We start from the raw sequence: 16,424 nt of genomic DNA, 5'->3' as shown, positions 1-16,424 counted from the left end.
GGTTTTTTGAAAAGATCAACAAAATTGATAGACTGCTAGCAAGACTAATAAAGAAGAAAAGAGAGAAGAATCAAATAAGATGCAATAAGAAATGATAAAGGGGATATCACCACCGATCCCAAAGAAATACAAACTACCATCAGAGAATATCATAAACACCTCTACACAAATAAACTGGAAAATCTAGAAGAAATGGATAAATTCCTGGACACATACACCCTCCCAAGACTAAACCAGGAAGAAGTTGAGTCCCTGAATAGAACAATAACAGGCTCTGAAATTGAGGCAAAAATTAATAGCCTACCAACCAAAAAAAATCCAGGACCAGATAGATTCACAGCCAAATTCTGCCAGAGGTACAAAGAGGAGCTGGTACCATTCCTTCTGAAACTATTCCAATCAATAGAAAAAGAGGGAATCCTCCCTAACTCATCTTATGAGGCCAGCATCATTCTCATACCAAAGCCTGGCACAGACACAACAAAAAAAGAGAATTTTAAACCAATAACCCTGATGAACATCAGTGCAAAAATCCTCAATAAGATACTGGCAAACTGAATCCAGCAGCACATCAAAAAGCTTATCCACCATGATCAAGTGGGCTTCATCCCTGGGATGCAAGGCTGGTTCAACATACTCAAATCAATAAACGTAATCCATCATATAAGCAGGATCAAAGACAGAAACCACATGATTATCTCCATAGATGCAGAAAAGGCCTTTGACAAAATTCAACAGCACTTCATGCTAAAAACTTTCAATAAACTAGGTATTGATGGGACATATCTCAAAATAATAGGAGCTATTTATGACAAACCCACAGCCAATATCATACTGAATGGGCAAAAATTGGAAGCATTCCCTTTGAAAACTGGCACAAGACAGGCATGTCCTCTCTCACCACTCCTATTCAACATAGTGTTGGAAGTTCTGGCCAGGGCAATCAGGCAGGAAAAAGAAATAAAGGGTATTCAACTAGGAAAAGAGGAAGTCAAATTGTCCCTGTTTGCAGATGACATGATTGTATATTTAGAAAACCCCATCGTCTCAGCCCACAAACTTCTTAAGCTGATATACAACTTCAGCAAAGTCTCAGGATACAAAATCAATGTGCAAAAGACACAAGCATTCCTATACACCAACAGAAACACAGAGAGCCAAATCATGAGTGAACTCCCATTCACAATTGCTTCAAAGAGAATAAAATACCTAGGAATCCAACTTACCAAGGATGTGAAGGAACTCTTCAAAGAGAACTACAAACCACTTCTCAATTAAATAAAAGAGGACACAAACAAATGTAAGAACATTCCATACTCATGGATAGGAAGAATCAATATTGTGAAAATGACCATACTGCCCAAGGAAATTTATAGATTCAATGCCATCCCCATCAAGCTACCAATGACTTTCTTCACAGAATTGGAAAAAAACTGCTTTAAAGTTCATATGGAACTAAAAAACAGCCTGCACTGCCAAGACAATCCTAAGCCAAGAGAACAAAGCTGGAGGCATCACACTACCTGACTTCAAACTACACTACAAGTCTACAGTAACCAAAACAGCTTGGTACTGGTACCAAAACAGAAATATAGACCAATGGAACAGAACAGAGCCCTCAGAAGTAATACCACACATCTACAACCATCTGATCTTTGACAAAGCTGACAAAAACAAGAAATGGGGAAAGGATTTCCTATTTAATAAATGGTGCTGGGAAAACTGCTAGCCATATGTAGAAAGTTGAAACTGGATCCCTTCCTTACTCCTTATACAAAAATTAATTCAAGATGGATTAAAGACTTAAATGTTAGACCTAAAACCATAAAATCTCTAGAAGAAAACATAGGCAATACCATTCAGGATATGGGCATGGGCAAGGACTTCATGACTAAAACACCAAAAGCAAGGGCATCAAAAGCCAAAATTGACAAATGGGATCTAATTAAACTAAAGAGTTTCTGCACAGCAAAAGAAACTACCATCAGACTGAACAGGCAATCTACAGCATGGGAGAACATTTTTATAATCTACCCATCTGACAAAGGGCTAATATCCGGAATCTACAAAGAACTTAAACAAATTTACAAGAAAAAATCAAACAACCCCATCAAAAAGTGGGCAAAGGACGTGAACAGACACTTCTCCAAAGAAGACATTCATGCAGCCAACAGGACACATGGAAAAATGCTCATCATCACTGGCCATCAGAGAAATGCAAATCAAAACCACAATGAGATACCATCTCACACCAGTTAGAATGGTGACCATTAAAATGTCAGGAAACAACAGATGCTGCAGAGGATGTGGAGAAATAGAAACACTTTTACACTGTTGGTGGGACTGTAAACTAGTTCAACCATTGTGGAAGACAGTGTGGCAATTCCTCAAGGATCTAGAACTAGAAATACCATTTGACCCAGCCATCCCATTACTGGATATGTATCCAAAGGATTATAAACCATGCTGCTACAAAGACACATGCACACATATGTTTATTGTGGCACCATTCACAATAGCAAAGACCTGGAACCAACCCAAATGTCCATCAATGATAGACTGGATTAAGAAAATATGGCAAGTATACACCATGGAATACTATGCAGCCATAAAAAGAGGACGAGTTCACGTCCTTTGTATGGACATGGATGAAGCTGGAAGTCATCATTCTGAGCAAACTATCGCAAGGACAGAAACAAACACCACATGTTCTCACTCATAGGTGGAAATTGAACAATGAAAACACTTGAACACAGGATGGGGAACATCACACACCGGGGCCTGTCATGGGGTGGGGAGAGTGGGAAGGGATAGCATTAGGAGATGTACCTAATGTAAATGACGAGTTAATGGGTGCAGCACACCAACATGGCACATGTATATATATATATATGTAACAAGCCTGCACGTTGTGCACATGTACACTAGAACTTAAAGTATAATAAAAAATAATAATAATAATTTATTCCTCACAACAACCAGAGAATTAAAATACTGCAGAAAATTTTTTGTAATTGTTAATTTTGAGAAGAAATTTTCAAAGTTTCTGGAACAACTGGAATAGATATGTGTTGTCATGCTTACTCTACAAATGAGAAAACTGAAGCTCCAAGAGGTCAAGCAGCAGCAGGGTTGAACTAGGTCTCAAAAATAAGGTTGTGTGGTCTTTTCCACAGTCACTGATTTGTGTGACCTAATCTAAGGTTACACTGCCAACAAGAGGAAGAACTAGGTCTCAAACACAAGGCTATAAAACTGCCATCCAGCTCAGGCAGATTCCAAAGGCTAAGCTCATAACCTTTGCTACTCCCTGATACAGAGAATATTCCACCCAGGACTCTTCCAGTTAACTTGGCAGTGAGGGTCCCACATCTCCCAAGTTACTTCTGTAAAACCACATAGCTTGTGGATTTCCAAAATCCTTCCCAGCTCTAACACCTTATAAAAGGTCAAAATGTGTTACATTATTTCCCTGTGACTTTCACTCACGTGCACTTTCCCCAGCACACAGTGACATAACTGGACTACCTGGACAGATTCACTATACCTGCAGACAAAGGAGATCACACAATGGTGTTGCCTGCCAGCCTTTGACCACAGCCAGCAGTTCAGCTTCCTTCCCGCTGAGCCAGGGTTCAGTGTAATTGCTCTCTTGTGGTCCTCTCCTCTTCTTTCTTCCCCATCTATCCTTGAAACCCCACTCCTATGGAATAGGCGTGTTTCGGGAGAAGCCAATCTGGGCATTAAACTCACACAAGAGTAGCTCCTGGGCAGGGGCAGAGAGAGGGGGAAAGGAAGGCCCCCAGCAGAGAAAGAGAGGTCAGGTACACCAGCTGCTGGTCCTGTTAGGGATCAGATGGCGTTGGCCCCACTATGCGGAAAACAAACCTTCTTCCCACTGGCAAATCTAAAGGGGTGATTCCTCAGGAGTTATGACTACTGTCATTTTTCAAGTCGTAAAGTTGTGGCATGATATGTGGGAAAGCCATAATTATACATGTGATAGCATGGAAGTTCTCTGTGAATGACTCTATCTTCAGAACATGAGCCTGCTGTTAAACTTTAGGGAAATCTACTCACACTAAAAGCAAAATTGCCTGTCTTGGTACCAGAGGCTCCCACTACATGTGAGGCACTCCCCTCTGGGAGCACAACAGGGGCGGGTGGTGTGAGGCAAAGTAGCATATGTCTGCCTCAGGCCAGCCACATAGTCAGCCCTTGTCATAAAGAGACCATGTTCACTCATTCTTCTTGTCAGCATAGCCTCACAAACCCCTGGCTCTGGTTGAGCACAGCCCATGAAAAATGCCTCAAAGGCAATAAGCAGAAAGGAGCACAGGTTTCCATGTCTTGCCTAAATCACTGCATTTTTTAAAAAAGATAAGTCCAGTGGATTTCCAGGATCATAGCAGATGAGAGGCAGGACTAGATTGCAGCTCCGTACACAGCAGCATGTGGAAGCTTGCACTGTGAATTGTAGCTCCAGATCAACTGCAATAACAAACCAGCAATCCCGAGAGGACCCAAAGACCCTCTGAAGGAAGTGGACTGCTTCTGCAGGACCCAGGAGACACCCTAAATACTGCGAGTGCCCCAACTGGGAAGTGGGAAAGAGACCCTCCTCTCCCAAACCGACACATCCCCATTGGAGAAGTTGAAGGTCTATTTGCGAGAAAAGCTTCCAACTTTACCTAGAGCTGAGTCAAGTTAGAGAGTCAAGTGAAATATGAGGGTAGGGGAAGCAGCAAAAAGGTACTCGTGTGTCCGGAATTGGCTCCTTCCAGTGGGTTCTTGGTCTTGCTGACTTCAAGAATGAAGCCGCAGATCCTCATGGTGAGTGTTACAATCTTAAAGATGGTGTATCCAGTGTTTGTTCCTTCAGATGTTCAGATGTGTCCAGAGTTTCTTCCTTCTGGTGGGTTTGTGGTCTTGCTGACTTCAGAAGTGAAGCTACAGACCTTCACAATGAGTGTTACAGCTCTTAAAGGTGGCACATCCAGAGTTGTTTCTTCCTCTTGGTGGGTTCGTGGTCTCACTGACTTCAGGAGTGAAGCCGCAGACTTTCGCAGTGAGAGTTACAGCTCATAAAGGTAGTGCAGACCCAAAGAGTGAGCAGCAGCAAGATTTACTGTGAAGAGCGAAAGAACAAAACTTCCACAGCATGGAAGTGGACCTGAGCTGGTTGCCACTGCTGGCTCAGGTGGCCAGCTTTTATTCCCTTATTTGATCCCGCCCACATCCTACTGATTGGTCCATTTTACAGAGTGCTGATTGGTGTATTTACAAACCGTTAACTAGACGCAGAGTGCTGATTGGTGCGTTTTTACAGAGTGCTGATTGGTGCATTTACAATCCTTTAGACACAGAGCACTGATCTGTGTGTTTTTACAGAGTGCTGATTGGTGCATTTACAAACCTTTTGCCAGACACAGAGCACTAATTGGTGTGCTTGCAATCCTTTAGCTAGACAGAAAAGTTCTCCAAGTCCCCACCTAACCCAGAAGCCCAGCTGGCTTCACCTCTCACTGGGAGCTCACTGGGTCCCCAAGCAGCCCATTCTTGCCTGGCACCACAGGATCCATCGGGAGGGTGGCCAGAGGAGCAGGGGCCAAAATTCCGCAGGAAGTAGTTCTCTAGCTGAACTTCGTAACAATTTGAATGGGATGGGAAGCCTCCTAGCCAGAATTCCAGAGTGGAGACTTCACAGGAAGGGGGAAGAACTAAAGCTCTTTTTTCACAGTTGGGAGGCAGATAGCCTTGGGAAAGTTTTCAAACTGGTCTCCCCTTCTGCCTGGAAACAGACTTGGGGATGTTGGTGGGGGCACAGTGGGAAGGAGCCGGGTCCTTTGCTTTGCATGGGAGCTGGGTGAGGCCTGTGACTGCCGGTTTTCCCCCACTTCCCTGACAACCTGCATGACTCTAGGGGCAGCCATAATCCTCCTAGGTACACAACTGGAGTGACCTGGGAATCTCACCCCCATCCCCACAGCAGCCACAGCAAGACCCGCCCAAGGAGAGTCTGAGTTCAGACATGCCTAGACCCGCCCCCATCTGATGGTCCTTCCCTCTCCACCCTGGTGTTGGAAGACAAAGGGCATATAATTTCAGTCCCTCTCCATACTATTTCAGAGGATGCTTTCTGGAAAACACCACCTCCTGGAAGGAGGCCAACCAGCACAAAAATAGAGCATTAGGGCCGGGTGCGGTGGCTCACGCCTGTAATCCCAGCACTTTGGGAGATCAAAGCGGGTGGATCACAAGGTCAGGAGATCGAGACCATCCTGGCTAACACAGTGAAACCCTGTTTCTACTAAAAATAAAAAAAAATTAGCTGGGCAAGGTGGCAGGCACCTCTAGTCCCAGCTACTCAGGAGGCTGAGGCAGGGGAATGGTGTGAACCTGGGAGGTGGAGGTTGCAGTGAGCCAAGATCACACCACTGCACTCCAGCCTGAGCAAGAGAGTGAGAGTCTATCTCAAAAATAAATAAATAAATAAATAAATAGCATTAAACACCAAAGCTAAGGACTCTCATGGAGTCCATTGCACCCTCCCCCACTGCCCCACTGCCACCAGAACAGGTACTGGTATCCATGGCTGAAAGACCCATAGACGGTTCACACCACAGGACTCTGGCAGACAACCTTCAGTACCAGCCCAGAGCCGGGTAGACTCGCTGAGTGGCTAGACTCAGAAGAGAAACAACAAGTACTGCAGTTCAGCTCACACGAAGCCTCTTTCATAGGAAAAGGGGGAGAGTACTACATCAAGGGAACACCCCGTGGGACGAAGGATTCTGAGCAACAGCCTTCAGCCCTAGACCTTCCCTCTGACATAGCCTACTCATATAAGAAGGAACCAGAAAACCAACCCTGGTAATGTGACAAAACAAGGCTCTTCAACACCCCCAAAAAATCACACTAGTTCACCAGCAATGGATCCAAACCAAGATGAAATCCCTGATTTACCTGGAAAAGAATTCAGGAGGTTAGTTATTAAGCTAACCAGGGAGGGATCAGAGAAAGGCAAAGCCCAATGCAAGGAAATCAAAAAAAGACACAAGAAGTAAAGGGAAAAATATTCAAGGAAATAGATAGCTTAAAGAAAAAACAGCCAGCCAAACACAGTGGCTCACTCCTGTAATCCCAGCACTTTGGGAGGCTGAGGCAGGTGGATTGCCTGAGGTCAGGAGTTTGAGACCAGCCTGGCCAACGTGGTGAAACCCTGTCTCTACTAAATATACAAAAAAATTAGCCAGGCGTGGTGGTGGGCACCTGTAGTCCCAGCTTTGGGAGGTTGAGGCAGGAGAATCCCTTGAATTCAGGAGGCAGAGGTTGCAGTGAGCCAAGATTGTGCCACTGCACTCTAGCCTGGGTGACAGAGCAAGACTCTGTCTCAAAAAAAAAAAAGAAAGAAAGAAAGAAAAGAAAAGAAAAGAAAAGAAAAAACAGTCAAAAATTCAGGAAACTTTGGACACTCTTTTAGAAATGTGAAATGCTCTGGAAAGTCTCAGCAACAGAATTGAACAAGTAGAAGAAAGAAATTCAGAGCTCAAAGACAAGGTCTTTGAATTAACCCAATCCAACATAGACAAAGAAAACAGAATAGGAAAATGTGAACAAAGCTTCCAAGAAGTCTGGGATTATCTTAAATGACCAAACCTAAGAATAATTGGTGTTCCTGAGGAAGAAGAGAATTCTAAAAACTTGGAAAACATATTTGGGGGAATAATATAGGAAAACTTCCCCAGCCTTGCCAGAGAGATCTAGACATGCAAATACAAGAAGTACAAAGAACACGTGGGAAATTCATTACAAAAAAAATCTTCACCTAGGCACATTATCATCAGGTTATCCAAAGTTAAGACAAAGGAAAGAATCTTAAAAGCTATGAGACAGAAGCACCAGGTAACCTATAAAGGAAAGTCTATGGATTAATAGCAGACTTCTCAGCAGAAACCCTACAAGCTAGAAGGGATTAGGGACCTATCTTTAGCCTCCTCAAACAAAACAATTATCACCCAAGAATTTTATATCCAGTGAAGCTAAGCATAAAATATGAAGGAAAAATACCATTGTTTTCGGACAAGCCACCACTATAAGAACTGCTAAAGGGAGCTCTAAATCTTGAAACAAATCCTGGAAACACATCAAAATAGAACCTCTTTAAAGCATAAATCACACAGGACCTATAAAACAAAAATACAAGTTAAAAAGCAAAAGCAAAAAAAAAATTTTAAAAGTCTAAGTACACAGGCAACAAATAGCACGATGAATGCAACAGAACCTCACATTTCAATACTAACATTGAATATAAATGGTTTAAATGCTCCACTTAAAAGATACAGAACCACAGAATAGATAAGAAGTCACCAACAGGGGTAGCTATTCTTATATCAGACAAAACAAACTTTAATGCAACAGCAGTTAAAAGAGACAAAGAGGCACGTTATATAATGGTAAAAGGTAAAATATCACAATCCTAAACATATATGCAATTAACACTGGAGCTCCCAAATGTATAAAACAATTGCTAACTAATAGACCTAAGAAATGAGATACACAGCAACACAGGAATAGTGGTGGACTTCAATACTCCATTGACAGCACTAGACAGGACATCAAGACAGAAAGTCAGCAAAGAAACAATGAATTTGAACTATACCTTGGAAAAAATTGACTTAACAGACACATACAGAACATTTCATCCAACAACCACAGAATACACATTCTACTCAACAGTGCATGGAACTTTCTCTCCAAAATAGACCATATGATAGGCCATTAAATGAGCCTCAACAAATTTAAGAAAACTGAAATTATATCAAGCATTCTCTCAGACCGCAGTGGAACAAAACTGGAAAACAACTCTAAAAGGAACCTTCAAAACCGTGTAAAAACATGGAAATTAAATACCCTGCTCGTGTATGAGCATTGGGTCAAAAACAAAATCAGGATGGAAACTGAAAAATTCTTTGAACTGAATGACAATAACGACACAACCTATCAAAACCTCTGGAATATAGCAAAGGCAGTTCTAAGAGAAAAGCTCATAGCCCTAAATGCCTACACCACAGTCTGAAAGAGCATGAACAGACAATCTAAGGTCACACCTCAAGGAACTAGAGAAACAAGAACAGGACAAACCCAAGCCCAGCAGAAGAAAGGAAATAACCGAGATCAGAACAGAACTAAAGGAAACTGAAACAGAAAAAAAAAAAAAAAAAAAAAAAAAAAACAAAAGATAAATGAATCAAAAAGCTGGTTCTTTGAAAAGATAAATAAAGTTGATAGACCATTACCAAGATTAACCAAGAAAAGAAGAGAGAAAATCCAAATAACCGCACTAACAAATGAAACAGGAGATATTAAAACTGACACCACTGAAATACAAAAGATCAGTCAAGCCTGCTATGAACATCTTTATGCACATAAACTAGAAAACCTAGAAGAGATGGATAAATTCTTGGAAAAATGCAACCCTTCTAGCTTAAATCAGGAAGAATTAGATACCCTGAACAGACCAATAACAGGCAGCAAGATTGAAATGGTAATTAAGAAATTACCAACAAAGAACAGTTCAGGACCAGACAGATTCACAGCACAATTCTACTAGACATTGAAAGAAGAATTGGTACTAATCCTTTTGACACTATTCCACAAGACAGAGAAGGAAGGATCCTCCCTAATTCATTCTGTGAAGCCAACATCACCCTAATACCAAAACCAGGAAAGGACACAACCAAAAAAAGAAAACTACAGACCAATATCCTTCATAAACATAGATACTAAAGTCCTTAACCAAATACTAGCTAACTGAATCCAACAACATATCAAAAAGATATGCAGCAATGGTTTAACATAAGCAAGTCAATAAATGTGATACACCACATAAAAAGAATTGCTGACAACATGATTGTTTACCTTGAAAACCCTAAGGACTCCTCCAGAAAGCTCCTAGAACTGATAAAAGAATTAGGCAAAGTTTCTAGATACAAGATTAATGTACACAAATCAGTAGCTCTTCTATACACCAACAGCAACCAAGTGGAGAATCAAATCAAGAACTCAACCCCTTTTACAATAGCTGCAAAAAAATAAATAAATAAATACTTAGGAATATACCTAACCAAGGAGGCAAAAGACCTCTACAAGGAAAACTACAAAACACTGCTGAAAGAAATCATAGATGACACAAAGAAATGGAAACATATCCCATACTCATGGATGAATAGAATCAATATTGTGAAAATGACCATAATGCCAAAAGCCATCTACAAATTCAATGCAATCCCCATCAAAATACTATCATCATTTTTCATAGAATTAGAAAAAACAAATCTAAAATTCATATGGAACCAAAAAAGAGCCTGCATAAGCAAAGCAAGACTAAGTGAAAAGAACAAATCTGGAGGCATTACACTACCTGATTTCAAACTATAAGGCCATAGTCACCAAACAGCATGGTACTGGTATAAAAATAGGCACATAGACCAACGGAACCGAATAGACAGCCCAGAAATAAACCCAAATACTTAACAGCCAACTGGTCTTCGACAAAGCAAACAAAATCATGAAGTGGGGAAAGGACACCCTTTTCAACAAATGGTGCTGGGATAATTGGCTAGCCACATGTAGGAGAGTGAAACTGGATCCTCATCTCTCAGCTTTTATAACAATCAACTCAAGATGGATTAAGAACTTAAACCTAAGACCTGAAACTATAAAAATGCTAGAAGATAACATTGGAAAACCCCTTCTAGACATTGGCTTAGCCAAGGATTTCATGACCAAGAACCCAAAAACAAATGCAGTAAAAACAAAGATAAATAGCTGGCACCTAATTAAACTAAAGAGCTTTTGCACTGCAAAAGGAACAGTCAGTGGAGTAAATAGACAACCTATAGAATGGGAGAAAATCTTCACAATCTATACATTTGACAAAGGACTAATATCCAGAATCTACAATGAACTCAAACAAATCAATAAGAAAAATAAATCCATCAAAAAGTGGGCTAAGGGCATGAATAGAACAATTTTCAAAATAAGATATACAAATGGCCAAAACACATGAAAAAATGCTCAACATTACTAACGATCCGGGAAATGTATATCAAAATCGCAATGTGATACCACCTTACTCTTGCAAGAATGGCCATAATCAAAAAATCAAAAAACAGTAGATGTTAGAGTGGATGCAGTGAACATGGAACACTTCTGCACTGCTGATGGGAATGTAAACTAGTATAGCCACTATGGAAAAAGAGTGTGGAGATCCCTTAAAGAAATAAAGTAGAAGTACCATTTGATCCAGCAATCCCACTACTGGGTATCTGCCCAGAGAAAAAGAACTCATTATTCGAAAAAGATACTTGCACATGCATGTTTATAGCAGCACAATTCACAATAGCAAAATTGTGGAACCAACCCAAATGGCCATCAGTCAACGGCTGGATAAAGAAACTCTGAGATATATACATACGTACATATGTATGTACGTATGTATGATGGAATTCTACGCAGCCATAAAAAGGAATGAATTAACAGCATTTCCATTGACCTCGATGAGATTCGAGACTATTATTCTAAGTGAAGTAACTCAGGAATGGAAAACCAAATACTGTATATTCTCACTGATATGTGGGACTCAAGCTATGAGGACACAAAGGCATTTGAATGATACAATGGACTTTGGGGACTTGGGAGGAAGAGTGGGACGGGGGTGAGGGACAAAAGACTACAAATATGGTGTACTGTATACTGCTCAGGTAATGGGTGCAACAAAATCTCACAAATCACCACTAAAAATCCTACTCATGCACCCAAATACCACCTGTACCCCAATAACTTATGGGAAACAAAGAAAGAAAATGAATATAGTAGCTCAAGGAAAAAAAACAAAAAGATAAGTTCAATGATGCTAGCCTTTGACTCTTTCTGTACATAATATCTCACAGGGTTGATGATTATACCTCTGTAATCTATAACCAGATGTACTCCTGCACCCAAACTTTGATGAAATTTTGCTGTAATGTAACCTCATAGCATACGCAGAATCTCCACCACCTGACATACAAGTTGTGGACTGAAACACTGGTTTGGAGCCACGTAGAAACCCTCTGTAAAACACTCCTGGGTTGCAATCAGTAAGAGGGAACAAAATGAACTTTAATTGTTTGAAAGTCTGATTTTTTTTCTTTAGTTCACAGTCAGGAGGGTAGAAGGACTTGGAATATGGGAACTTTCATTGAAATAGAACATACATTCAAAAAAAGTGCATAGAAGTGTATACAGCTAGATACGCTTTTAGATAGTGAACATAAATGTGTAACCACTGCCCAGGTCAAGATGTAGAACATGAATGTCACCTCAGAAACTTCCCATTTACCCTCTGTTGGTCATGACTCCTCAAAGGTAACCACTGTTCTGACTTTTCCACATGGATTAGTATTGCTGTTTTTGAACTTTATGTAAGTTCAAATCACACAGTATGTACTTAGGTGTGTCATTTTTTTTGCTCAGTATTATGTTTGTGAAAGTCATCTACAAATTGTGTGTAGCAGTAGTCCATTTGTTTTCATTGCTGTATAGTATTCCATTGTGGAAATATACAACAAGTTATTTGGATATTCAGTCCAGTTTTGGGCCATTACAAATAATTCCAAAATTAGCACTTTGTACAAGTCATTCAAATGAGGTGGACCCAAAATTACTAAAGCCTCTTTCAACTCAGAACTAATTTCTAACCATAACTTTATTATATTTGGTAACTGGATAGGCCCTTTGCTAATTTTTTTTTTCATAGTTTCCAGCTAAGTGAAAAAGTTTTGCAGAATAAGAACTGTCTCTATAAAAATTAAAACAAAAACTCATAGAAAATGTTTACAAAGATGACTATGATGACAGCCATTTCTGGCTATAGGAATTACTAGATGTCCAGAGAAAGTGTTTCAGTATAGATCTAAAAATTACGCATAAAATTTTTTGTTTAATCCTCTACAGTAATCAATGAACTGTTGGGGAAAGAAGTAAGATCTGTACCCTAGATAATAAGAAACTAAAAATCCTGAGCGTTAATCCTGAAAGTTAAGGCATTATCAGCTAATGCCAGATTGCCATCCATAAAGGACACATCTCCTCATTGTCAGAAGGTAGTGACAGGGGGTATATTCGTTATCCCAGATGTTCATGTGATGGGGAGAACAGACAAAAACACGAAGCCAAGAGGATGGACTAGAAAATCACATGACGCCAGAATCCCAGAAAGGTTGCACTGTCAGAGGCTTGACCTGGAAAGTGGTGGTGAGTGGGGGCAGAAAGGAGGGTTCTAGAGAAAACAATGGAGAAGCTTACTTATCATCTTTAGATCTAAAAAAAAATAAAAATGGAGGGTGGGAATCCTTAGAGAATACCTAACCACAAGTTTGTTACCACATGGGTTGGGAACATGGAGGCCATGAGTGCGGCTACCTCCAATCTCCAATAAATCTAAGTCAAATATTTTGTTAAAAATATTCCCAGGTGTGATAGAAGCATTCTGAAACTGGAATGAAGTAATGCACAACTGTACAACTCTGTAAATTTACTACAACACAGACTATACACTTAAAATGGGTACATTATAGCATATAAATTATACTTCAATAAAACAGAGTAAGGGAGAGAGCACGCCTGTCATACTCCTCATCCTAATCATATATCCACCAAAAGTTTTTTTCTATAACTGTATAAGCAAAAAATGCCCTTCATAAATAGTATTTCCACTGATCACAGAGAGAATCAAAAAGGAAGAGAAATTCCAGAGGAGAAAAGCAGAATGAAAAGAGGAGAAAATTTATCTGGGTCCATAAGTCTCTAGCTGTAAGTAACCTTGGCACAACAAGCCAGGTCAAATCTACATAAATTCATTACCATACTGCTCATGCTATGATTATTCAGGCAAAAAAAAAATTGTTAAAGATGATAAAGACCTTGGGATAAATAGAAGAGCAAGAACAAACATAAAACAACACATCCTTTTGTCTTTTCAGTGAGAGATGGAATGAGAAGTGTCGGGCTTCATGCCCAGTTGTTCTGAAAAATGTAGCACACAGGGAATTTCAGTCATGTGCCCAGTCCTATCAGTGTTTTCCTTGAGTCCTGGCTTTCTGAAACTTCTGCATTTCTTTGGTATACAGTTACTTTCCCCAACAAAGTGACAGGGCACATGTCCCCTTTCTCCTTCAACTCTTGGATTTATTATCAGTATATATTATTCATCCTACTCTTTCACATGTTTGTTTACTAATTCTGTTCCACCCTAACACTGATCTCTTCCTGTCATTGAACAAACAAGTCTACCTTTACGCTAATCATGTACTTCTCTGAGGATTTCACAATCTCCTTCTGCCAAATAATACATTTTGGTTAAACATATATATTTGTGAAAGTATCATCTGCAGACTGTACTTATTCTACCATTTTACAAAGTAATCCCCAAAGACAACATATTTTTAAACGAGTCTTTTAAAAGTAGGCATTTTTTCATCTTTTTTTTTTGTTTTTAATATAGCAAAATATTGCATGCCATTTATAAAAAGTCAAACAATACAGAAATATATATCATAACGGAGGCTACTCTCCTTGCCCCTTACTCAATTCTGTGCCCCTCCAGAGCTAAGCACTGCCAATGGTTTGGTGTGTGGCCTTCCAGATCCATTCTTCTGTGCATTTCCATCTGTATTACACACATGTGAACACACATGCACATGCACAACGCACAGTAATCATCAATTTAATTTCAATGGATTAATTCTGTATTTTTTTTCACTGACCACAGCCTGGAGATCTCCCCCTGCCAGTAAATACATTTCTAACTTCATTCTTTTTTTCGGCTTCAGAGAATTCTATTATATGAGTATATCATGATTAATGGAATAGCTGTGCATTCAAGTAACTTCTCATTTTTTGTTATCACAAACAAGCTTCAATAAAAAATCCTTCTGTTACAAGTATCAATACTTTTTTTTTTTTTTTTGAGACAGAGTCTCACTCCGTCACCCAGGCTGGAGTGCAGTGGCGTGATCTCGGCTCACTGCAACCTCTGCCTCCTGGGTTCAAGCGATTCTTCTGCCTCAGCCTCCTGAGTAGGTGGGACTACAAGTGTGTGCCACCACACCCGGTTAATTTTTTGTCTTTTTAGTAGAGATGGAGTTTCACCGTGTTAGCCAGGATGGTCTCAGTCTCCTGACCTCATTATCCACCTGCTTCGGCCCCCCAGAGTGCTGGAAGTGTCAATATTCTTATGTGATAGATTCCTAGATGTGAAATAGAGGTCAAAAGTTATGATAGCTACTACCCAATTACTGTCCATAAAAGACTCAGGATGAATACCCTCACATTGTGTGAGAATGCCTGTGTTCCCACACCCTTGCCAATCCTGAATTCTTTTTTTTTTTTCCCGAGACAGAGTCTTGCTCTGTCACCCAGGCTAGAGTGCAATGGCGTGATCTCTGCTCACTGCAACCTCCCCCTTCCCGGTTAAAGCAATTATCCCTGCCTCAGCCTAGTGAGTAGCTGAGATTACAAGCACCCACCACCCCCTCCCCCCGCCCCCAGCTAATTTTGGTATTTTTAGTAGAGACGGGTTTTCGCCAGGCTGGTCTTGAACTCCTGACCTCAGGTGATCCGCCTGCCTTGGCCTCCCAAAGTGTTGGGATTACAGGCATGAGCCACCATGCCCAACCCCGATCCTGAATTCTTATCTGACTTTTTAATATGTGGATATTAATGAATGAAAAAAAGGTTATTCCTTTTCCAATTTCCTTTTCCAGAATATGAGTGAAATTTAGTATTTTTTAGGCATTTTCAATAATTTATATTTATTTACCTATAAATTTCTTTATCAATTTTTCCCACTGTCTTATTTCAATCAGTTTATAGAAATGCTATATATTATGACCAATTATCAATGGTCAACTCTTTATGCAAAACTTTTTTCTCCTAGTCTGTTGTTTATCATCTTACTTCACTTATGATATTTCCTTGCCTAGTCCCAAATTTCAAAACAATTTTTCAATATTGTATTTCAATACCTTCAGAGTTTTGTTTTTCACGTTAACACTTTTATCCACCTGAGTGTCCCGTGTCCTATTTACACTCTGTGTTTGCTTGCTGAATTGGGGTTACTCAGGCTTTCTGTTGGGAAGAATGACTCATTTTTGCAGTACCTTCCGTGTGTCATAGCTTAAGGTATCTTTTGCTCTGGTTTCTGGAAATAGGATCCATCTGCTTAATGAAGTCAACCCTCACTGGTAGCTCCTTTCTTTTTTCTAGCACTGACATGTGTTTATTTGCATTTTTATATTTTCTCTTTTATTTCCATGGAATTTTGGAAGAAAATAGGACATGAATGCATATGTTCAGTGTGCCATCTGGAATGGAAGCCT

The sequence above is a fragment of the Piliocolobus tephrosceles genome, chromosome 7 (assembly GCF_002776525.5).
Source record: "Piliocolobus tephrosceles isolate RC106 chromosome 7, ASM277652v3, whole genome shotgun sequence".
In the NCBI taxonomy this organism is placed as follows: Eukaryota; Metazoa; Chordata; class Mammalia; order Primates; family Cercopithecidae; genus Piliocolobus; species Piliocolobus tephrosceles.
Note: the sequence above shows the minus strand (reverse complement) of the source record.